This window comes from Myotis brandtii, unplaced genomic scaffold, assembly GCF_000412655.1.
Source record: "Myotis brandtii unplaced genomic scaffold, ASM41265v1 scaffold185, whole genome shotgun sequence".
Lineage (NCBI taxonomy): Eukaryota > Metazoa > Chordata > Mammalia > Chiroptera > Vespertilionidae > Myotis > Myotis brandtii.
The window spans coordinates 5,882,205-5,892,314 of NW_005356870.1; positions in this window are offsets into that span (position 1 = coordinate 5,882,205).

Here is a 10,110-nt window from a genome sequence, read left to right on the forward strand (position 1 = left end):
CAGCCCCATCACGTGGCTTTTGACCCCCTTCCTACCCTGCCCTCTCCTCAGCTCTCCCAGCCATCCACCACTGCTACTTCTAAAAGGGGGAAAAACTGAACAGCCGGTTCAAAGAGCTATTATCCTAAAGGCTCCTTAACAAGGCCTGGGCTTTCCAATAAATTAATTCAAGCGTTTGCTCCCCTCCCCCTCTCTAGACACGGTGCCCCCATCACTGCAAAGCTTGTTGACTGCTTACATTCTGTGGGCACTGGACATTCTACTACCAAGCGTCCCTCTGGAAACCAATCAGCACCATTACTGTACATCAGGACCAGTTGGGAACACAAATCCTCAAGCAGATCATCCTGACTCGGATGAGGGCGGCAATGGTGACATCGTGTGCTATCTGGGGTTTATACAGAGGATCTGGGAGACAAATTAATTCCTCCCCCCTGCTTCAATCTTTTCTACTTGATTATTGACTGGTTTGATTGTGCAAATCCTCCCCACATCACTTTATTGAGATTCAAAATGAGAATATTAATTCTATGACATGATGACTTGGGGAGAAGTAATTTGCTAATAAAAGTCAGTGTTTGTAGGAGGCTCTGGGGTTGGCATAGATAGAGATAGGTTATCTATAATCTATGTCAATTATGTACTGTGGACCTGGAATTGAAGGAAGAGTGCCCGTATCTGCAGGTCCTAGAGGGGAGGTTTATTTGCTCCCCCACGTCACCTACCCCACCCCATGCAGAAATCAGGCAACATCTGTCTCTTGACTGAGTTCATGCTCTCAGAAACCTGAAAGGAGGAAGCAGATTAAAGGTTTTGGTTTTTGTTATTGTTATTTGGGATATTTGGTGGGTGGGGGGGTGGTCACCATGTGGGGTACCATTGGAAGAAATAAGACTTTTCCCCAGAGTTACTTGTGCTGTATCAACATGGAATTTTACTCCTGGGAAGGGCTGATGCTGGTTATTAGTAAAATGCTTTAAGTGTCCAAAAGACTGTCTTAAGATCCTTTCATGGTATATTTCCTTTGAGAACCATAAGAATATAGGTAGCAAGAGAGAAGAAAAGGCCACCTCACTTCAAGGGTGAGTAAGCAAAGGAAACACTTTGTTTTCAACAGGTTTATAAAACTTTACAACAGATGGCAAATGACATGTTCTCTTTTGATAACTAGGACACGCTTCCCCCACCCCTCACCTGCCCGGTCTCCCCCATTGAACAATCCTCAGGAAGACTTGATTTAGAACACTGGCTTACCTTTGTGAGTCAAACCCTAAGCTATGGCCCGAGTAACGACACTCACATGGCTGGGTTTTGGCAAATTATAACTAGGTCTCAGAGGTAACATTACACAGAAGGCTCCAGGAGGAGTCAACAAAGACAACACAAAGGTCAGGGCGAGGAAGCCTACTGACCTAGTCAAACCGGAACCACCGCTGCCCTGGAGAAGGCGAAGGGAAAGTGATGGGATGATGGGACCGTGGAACACACGAAGCCTGTGATGCTTTTCATCCACGATTTATCAGGCAGCAATAGGCCTGGAGTTTCTGTGATTTTATAGAATTATGGATTGACCTATTCCCTACAGGAGTTTAATAACAAACGGCCTTGGGAATGACTAAGGCGCATTGACCTAAAGATAACATGAGATTTCTCAGACCTGGTTCATCTTTCACAAGGAGGCACTTCACTTACAGAAACATAGGTGGTTTCTCTCTCTCTCCTTCAATTGTGATGAAATATGTGTAACACAAAGTTTACCATTTTTACTTTTTTTAAAGGCATGGCTCCGTGGCATTAAGCACATTTACATTGTCATTCAACCATCATCATCATCCATCGCAAAAACTTTATCTTTTCAAACTGAATCTCTACCCATTAAACAGTAATGTGCCATTCCCTCCTCCCCAGGCCCTGGCAACCACCATTCTACTTTCTGTCTGTATAAATTTGACTAGTTTAGGTGCCTCATATAAATGGAATTATATAGTATTTATAGCATAATGTCCTCAAGGCTCATCCATGTGGTAGCATGTGCTAGAATTTTTTTCCTTTTGAAGGCTGAATTATATTCTATTTTTTTTATGTTTATTGATTTTAAAGAGAGAGGAGGAAGGGAAAGGGAAGGGATAAAATAGTGGGGAGAGGGGGGAGAAAAAGAGAGAGAGGAACATTGATGTGAGAGAGAAACATCAATAGGTTGCCTCTGACATGCCCCCTGACTGGGGGATCAAACCTGCAACCATTTGGCGTATGGGATGGTTCTCCACCCAACTGAGCTGCCTGTCCAGAGCAATATTCTATTTTTTAACAGACAACTTTATTGAGGTATAATTTATATACCACAAAGTTCAGCTATTTTAAGCGTGCAATTCAATAGTTTTAGTAAATTTGTCAAATTGTTCAATCATCACAATCCAATTTTAAAACATTTCCATCATCTCAAGATTCCTCATGCTTATTTATAGTTAATCCTTGTTCCCATACCTCTTGCCCACCTCATACCTAGGCAATCACTAATCTAATTTTTTTCTCTAATAGAGTTGCCTTTTCTGGATATCCTATCTAATAAAGAGAGAATATGCTAATTGACCCTCATGCTGTTGCAAAGATGGTGGCGCCCACAGTCAATAAGGAGGGAATATGCTAATTGCCTTCCACGCCCTCAAAGATGGTGGCGCCCACAGTCAAGGAGGGAATATGCTAATTGCCTTCCATGCCCTCAAAGATGGCGGTGGCCACAGCCACAAGATGGAGGCGCCCAGTACCCTCAGCCTCCCAGCTGCCCAGAGTTGGCCCGAGGTGCAGGTAACCAGGGCCGGCCGAGGCTTGCGCTGCCAGCAGTGACAGCGGCAGAGGTGTGATGGGGCGTCGCCTTCCCCTGATGCCCGGGTTGCCTCCCGCCCCTGAGGACTCCTGGACTGTGAGAGGGGGCAGGCCAGGCTGAGGGAACCCCCCTCCAGTGCATGAATTTTCATGCACCGGGCCTCTAGTTTCATATAAGTGGAATCAACATATCAAGAAGTCTTTTGTGTCTGGCTTCTTTCACTTAGCTTAATGTCTTTGAGATCCATGAATGTTTTCACATGTATCAGCTTATCAGTTTTTCATTCTTTTTAAAATACTGACAAAATACTCCATTATGTGGCTGTCTTACACATTGTTTATTCACTCACCAGTTGATGGACATTTGGGTTATTTCCACTCTGTATTATAAATAATGCTGTAGGAACATATGTGTGCACGTTATTGACTGGACATATTTTCATTTCTCTTAGGTAGATATCTAGGGGTAAAATTGCTGGGCCTTATGACAACTTTATGATAAACTCCCGAAGAAACTGTCAAATTGTTTTCCAAAGTGGCTGTACCATCGGGGGATTTTCTTTAGGGTAACTAAACAAACCTTTCGATGTGTTTGTTTTCTCTCTGTGACCCTTCCTAATGTAAAATATTCTGCTTCTTCCCAACTCTGACCCCAGCTCAGTCAGAAAGCCAAGCAGTGGGAGTTATGAGTTAATTCCTCAAATAGTTCTAATTTTCACATCCTTAACACACAGCTGAGCTCACGTTAAAACCAAACAACCTTGCAAGTTCAGAAGAACTGTGTTATGAAATGTCCTATGAGACCTTGGACAAGTCACATTGGTCATTCGGGGCCTCGGCGTCCCCATTTGTCACTGAAAGTTTAGACCTAGGTGATCGCTAATGTCCATTACTGCCATCTCTGGAAATGTATGTGGACCCAGGAAGATCCCTTTGAGGGATCCAACGGGCTTTGAGATACGCCTTAGTTCACACCACCTGCATGAGGAGGTAAAGAATTTCTCAACTGTGCACATTCCAGCTCAGTGAAGACTTTGCCCTAACTGTAGACCTTAAAAACTGGAGAAAAGGGAGGTATAGATGAAAGAATGAGCATTCTCTTCCTAGGGCACGTTGAATGAAAGGACACTGCCCTTCTTACAGTGAACTGTCAGGCATTACATCTGTAGACATTAATTAGCATGTCTCCTGCATGTCATGCTCTTTTGAGTTGATTTTTAACATTTTTTTATTTATTGATTTTAGAAACAGAGAGGGAAAGAGGGAGGGAGGGAGGGAGGGAGGGAGAGAGAGAGAGAGAGAGAGAGATTTCTTGTTTCACTTATTTATGCATTCATTGGTTGCTTCTTGTATGTGTCCTTACTTGAGATCGAACCAGCAACCTTGGCATATCAGGAGGATGCTCTAACCAGCTGAGCTACCCGGCCAGAGCTTGAGCTGATTTTCGAAAAATCTTTATTTTCTGCCCAGAAGCAATATATTCCTCATTGGAACATTTTTATTTTAGGAACTACATCCGTTTCCTAATTCTATTTCAGCCGCCGTAACAAAAACTGGGTGGCTTAAAACAACAGAAATGTATGTCTCACAGTTCTGGAGGCCTAGACATCCAAAATCAAGGTGTGGCGAGGGCCAGGCTCTTTTTGACAGCTCAAGGGAAGAATCCTTCTTCGTGTCTCCTTGCACCTGGTGTATTCTGGCAATCCTTGGTGTTCCTTGGCTAGTAGACGAGGTATTGAGGGTTAGGACTTCAATATATCTTTTTTGGGAGGTGGAGGAACACAATTCAACCCATAATAACATTTTGGGGGGAAATGAGGTTTGCAATAAAGTAACTGTCACTGAATACACATCTAACTGTAATTATATTGTAAAGGGGGAGAAAACTGTGTTCCTTCTGCAACACCTCACATCGGAGCTCTATGACACTTGATCCCAAAGACAGATCATAACCATCTTGAACCTTTGGCCCTGAGTCCCATGTGGTTTGACATCCAGATATCCTGCAGTTATTTAAATAAAAGTGTCCAGTTTAGGGAGGAAATCTATTTGGTGCTTGGAATGTGCTACTTTAAATTATTTAGAATATTTCATCCTGTGGAGAACTGCCTAGGACTAAAGTCAGGGAGAATGGGATGTTGAAAATGGTTTTAACAAAAGGTTGGGACACAGGACAGGGATTAACCGATAAGATTGCTTGAATTTCCACACCTCAGAGAAGAAAAAGATAAATCTGGGTTGACAACTGAAAGCTGATTATCACTGGGAGGAAAGGGGTGGAGGGGCGTGGGGGCTGTGTATGCTTGCTAGACCAACCTTTAACTGGCTTGCTGAGATCATCTAGAACAGTGGTTCTCAACCTTCTGGCCCTTTAAATACAGTTCCTCATGTTGTGACCCAACCATAAAATTATTTTTGTTGCTACTTCATAACTGTAATGTTGCTACTGTTATGAATTGTAATGTAAATATCTGATATGCAGGATGGTCTTAGGCGACCCCTGTGAAAGGGTCGTTCGACCACCAAAGGGGTCGCGACCCACAGGTTGAGAACCGCTGATCTAGAAGGAACCCAGAATGGCTCCTCACAGCAATATTTTTAAAGACATTTTCCTCCCCTTCCTCCCCTCCCAATCCCTCCAGGGTGGTTTTGGGACCCCAAATGCCACCAATGCAGGTCCAGGACATGCCCATGGCTTCCAGGTGTGCCAACTCTCTCACCCTCCTCCCTTTGTTAAATGCTCCTTGTCCCACTTGCATCCCTATCAAGCCCACCTTTCCATCCCATTTGCCCTCCCTCTAATTTAGTTCTTTCATGGAGTCCTTTGGCACGCCCTCCCCCCCCCGCCCCCACTGATATAAACAAAGTCACTAAGAGCTCAAGCTGGTCTCAAACACTCCCCACCTCACACAATTAACTGAAGCCTGGACTTCCCTTGACAACACCTCCTCCCTGGCTATCTCACCAAGACACTTCTCTTCCTACTGCTCTGGATTTAAAAAGTCCAGAAGAGAGGGTCCACACTCCTTTTCTTCAGGGCTTTCTCTAGATTCCTGTGTCCCCAATTTTTCACCTCTTCAAATCATCTTTGCTCCTTCTTCACCATACTCCTCTGACCTCTTTCGTTTTTTCCTATGGCTCTGGACACCACCTCTGGCAGGATCACTTCATTCACCGGATGGCTACCATACACTTCAGACTCGGGAGACCACACATTAAATCCTCTGACCTCCCTGTTTGCGCTGATGATACCATCATTAATACGGCCAGTCTCTGAGGGTACAGTTCTATTGGTCATCTTCTATTCCTTTCTCTCCTTCAGTAATAGCACCTACCTCAGAGTTTCTGGGAGGTTTAAATGAGAGAAAGCATTCAGCACACAGGGCCTGAGACAGAGTAAGTGCTCCCTAATGTAACTATGATTAATGAATATCTTATTGCTCATAATGAATCAGTACGTAACCAATGCCCATAACTCCCCCTTTGTGTCTTTCAAAATCACCCATCCAACATCTATCCTTCCATTCCCCCTGCCACCTCCTTATCAAGGCCCTTCACTTCCCATCTGGACCAGAGATAGAAACTCGAAGCCAATCTCCCCTCCCACTTCCTAATCCATCTGAGATAGAAGATCTAGATGGAGTTGCTCAGAAATGTCAGTGCTCTGCTGTTGGCTCACTTGGAAACCAAGCCTTTTCTGTCCAGTGTCACAATACACTCCCAGCCTTGTCTCCAACAACCACGCTCCAGCCAGACTGGTTAGCCGATCTCTGAGAAAGTCTCCGCCCCTCCCACGTCCATTCCTTGGTAGATACCATTCTCTCAGTCTGGAAAGTCCCCATTGTCCAAATCAAAATCCTCGTGTTTCAAGTTCTCTTCCTTCATGAAGCCAGGTTTGTGTTTCTGTCTTTTAACTCCCTCTCACAGGCCTTATATTTGGTCTCTTACTCATGTTTCTTTTTCTCCCTGTAGGACCTCATCCAGTGCTTCATATGTAGAAGACACTCCATACATGTTTGCTGACTAAAATTGACCACCTTTCTCACTTTAAGGTGAGAGGCCTTTCTCTGGTTTTTGAGGTCTGTGCTCCGACTGGGGACATGTCATGCATGGGATCACTTTGGTCCAATCTTCACGCTGTCTAACATCTCAAATACCCTAACTAGCATTTTCTCAGTATAGTCATGAGCCACTTAACAATGTTGATAGAGTCTGAGAAATGTGTTGTTGGGTGATTTCATCATTGTACGAACACCCCAGAGTGCGCTTACACAAACCTAGATGCTACAGCCTACACACTCAGTCTATGTGGTGTAGCTCACTGGTCCTAAGCTACAAGCCTGTACGGCAGGTTACTGTACAAAACAACACGAGATTAAATCAAATGCAAGAGAAAATGATGCAATCAAGAGCCCATTGGGAAATACCAGGTCTATGAGGCATAATATGACATACTGTTTTACAGCAAACATTTTTTAGAGTAGAAAGACTACACTCTAAAATAATAATAAATAGTATAGCAAATACATAAATCAATAATAAAGTCATTTATCATCATTATCCAGTAGCGTGTACATAATTGTGCTATACTTTTATGCGACTGGCAATGCAGTAAGTTTATGTCAGCAGCACCACAAACACATGGTAATGCGTTGCCCTACAACGTTATGATGGCTACAGCGTCACTAGGCTATAAGAATTTTTTAGCTCCATTATAATATTACTAGAGGCCCAGTGCACAAATTCGTGCACGAGTGGGGTCTGGCCAGCCTGCCCTGATTAGGGCCAGGCGCCGGCTGGCCCTGTCCCCTGGCCGAACTCCAGGTTGAGGGGACAATTTGCTTATTAGCCTTTTATTATGTAGGATGGGACCACACCCATATAGGTGGTCCGTCAATGACTGAAATGTGGTTGTTAAGCCGAGTGTGCCTAACATAACGCTATGCACTTCCCCATTCTGCCCTTGTTACCTTCCCCACCCCCAAGCCCTACCTGTCCCAGCCTGTGTCCTTATTTCCTGCAATTTAACTGATCTTGTGTACAGTATGGTGCTCGTGGACTAAAACCCTGAAGGGAATCACTCTTCCTCAAGATCTGATCTGTATCAGGGAACCCAAGCCCTGCAGTGAAAAGTGTCCTGAAAAATGAACTGATAAGCAGGTAGAAGCAGGATGCTGTGGATACACAAATCGCACTGCATTGCAGGATGCAGTTGGGAAGTTCAAGCGAGGCTTGTTTATTAAAATGCATGAGCTTCCCATAGCTTCACTGAGGAGATAACATACTCAACGGTCACAGGTGGAGCACTGCCTAAGAAAATGGGCATTTCATGTGGATCTAAGGGAGCCTTTTGAAGTGTTTTTTTTTTTAATTCTTTTCATTAGGCAAGATGAAGCCATCCTAAGGCCACATTGCTGGCATAAAAAGGATGCACATTATATGTCAGCAACTACAGTTTAACGCATTTATTTTGTGTGAGCCCAGCAAAACACTTGAGAACAGTTTATTTTGCAGAAAGACCGAATTAACCCTTCAAGTGCTGTTCCTTGCCACAGAACCACCAATCTTGTCACACTAGTGAACCCTTGCTTCTTATATCTGCGTTCTTTAGCCTGTTCTTGTATTAAGAATAAATTAGGTGAAGGGAAGAAAATAAAGTGGGAAGGAAGGCGAGTGCTTCCCATGTAATCATTCCTGTCAGGTGGGCATCCCCACTGGGGCCTCACAGAGGGAGAATCTAGCCTGAAGCATGGGCACCCAGAACGTCTCAAACATTCGGATTTGCCCTCTCACGTTGTAACTGAATTGCATGCACCTGCTGATGTCATGTATGTCTCCAGCACAGACCACTTTGTACCCACCTGCCTCCTGGGTGTTGGTCGATGAATGGGCTGGACCCTTCAGCTTTGCTGGACACTGATGGAGCCCAACCACTTTTTCTTTCCTGTTTGGTCAGATGGTCTTCCCTCACTTCGGAAAGAAAGGATAATTGGGCTGGACCCCCAGGACTCTGAGAGGGCATTGTGGCAGAATGGAACTGCCCATAGGTGGAGCCAGGTAGCTCTGGGTTCCAACCCCATCCTTTCCAGCTGTGGGCTTTGCATCTGTTTATGTCTATAAAATGGGGATGATGTCCCTCATATGGGGTTGCTTGGCACCGGGTAGGTACTTAAGGAATGTTAGTTCCACTCCATCCCTACGCTTTCCCCCAAATTCTATTCATACTCAGGAGAAACCCGAGACATTGGAGCACGAGGAAGTATCCTTCCTGTCCCTTCCACGTGTTTCCTTTTTCACAGAAGCCAAACCTAAAACACCTGTCTTCTCCCTCGCTCTCCTCCACCTATGTCCTCACCCTCTGAGTGCAGCTAAGTCAAGCCAGATCACAGGGAGGCACAGGAACAAGCCTTCCTTTCTCAGCCCGGTGGGGACCCTAATTGGAATTACAATGCACCGTCTCCCCGGGAGGCCTGGAGCAGAGAGGAGGCCGCAGGTGTTTTTCCGGGTCTTCTTCCTGTTCCATCTCACCACATTCCTCCAACCCAGGCAGGAGAAAGGTCTGAGCCACCGCTGGCGGCCTGGGGCACACCCAGGTCAAGGTGTGATCGTGTCGTAGGCAGCAAAGGGAAGGGAAGGGACTGACTGGGCCTAAGGCTGCCTAAGCTCGGTGGAAGGTGAGAAGACTTTTAGCCTGACGACTATCTGGAATCCGTTCTGTCTCAGCAAATGAGTCACTTGCGGGTGATGGTGTAAACACAGGTGCAATATTGGCCTGCGAAAGGCCCGACAGTCCCAGCGTCCTGGAGGATCAGCTATCTTCAGTCCAACCCTTGCATTCCACATCGAGAAAAGTCAAATGCAGAGACTAAGCAAGTTGCCTGAGGCCGCGAATCAGTCCAGGGTCTGAGCGGGACCAGGAACCTGCCGTCGGGATTCCCAGCCTGGCTCCGTCTGGCGCCACCCTCCTCCCAAGGAAACGGTAATTGACGATCACGGTGCTCACGCAGCTTGGGGATCCCGTCTGGGGTCCTGACCTCTTCCTGCCACTCGCGACCTCTCGTTTTCTGGTTCCCCCCACTCCAGAGCTGGTGCTGTACCCTCCCCGTCCTCCCCACCCCCCAGAGCAGACTGGACGGAGGGGCACCTATGCATACCTCGTGGAAGGCTGCAAACGCCGACACTCGGCCCTGCGGAACCGCGCAGAGCTGTCGGTGGGGAGGGGTACACACTGGGGCTTGGCGCGGGGTCAGAAGGCGCCCAGTCTCGGGCTGGGGCGGAGCCCGGCGG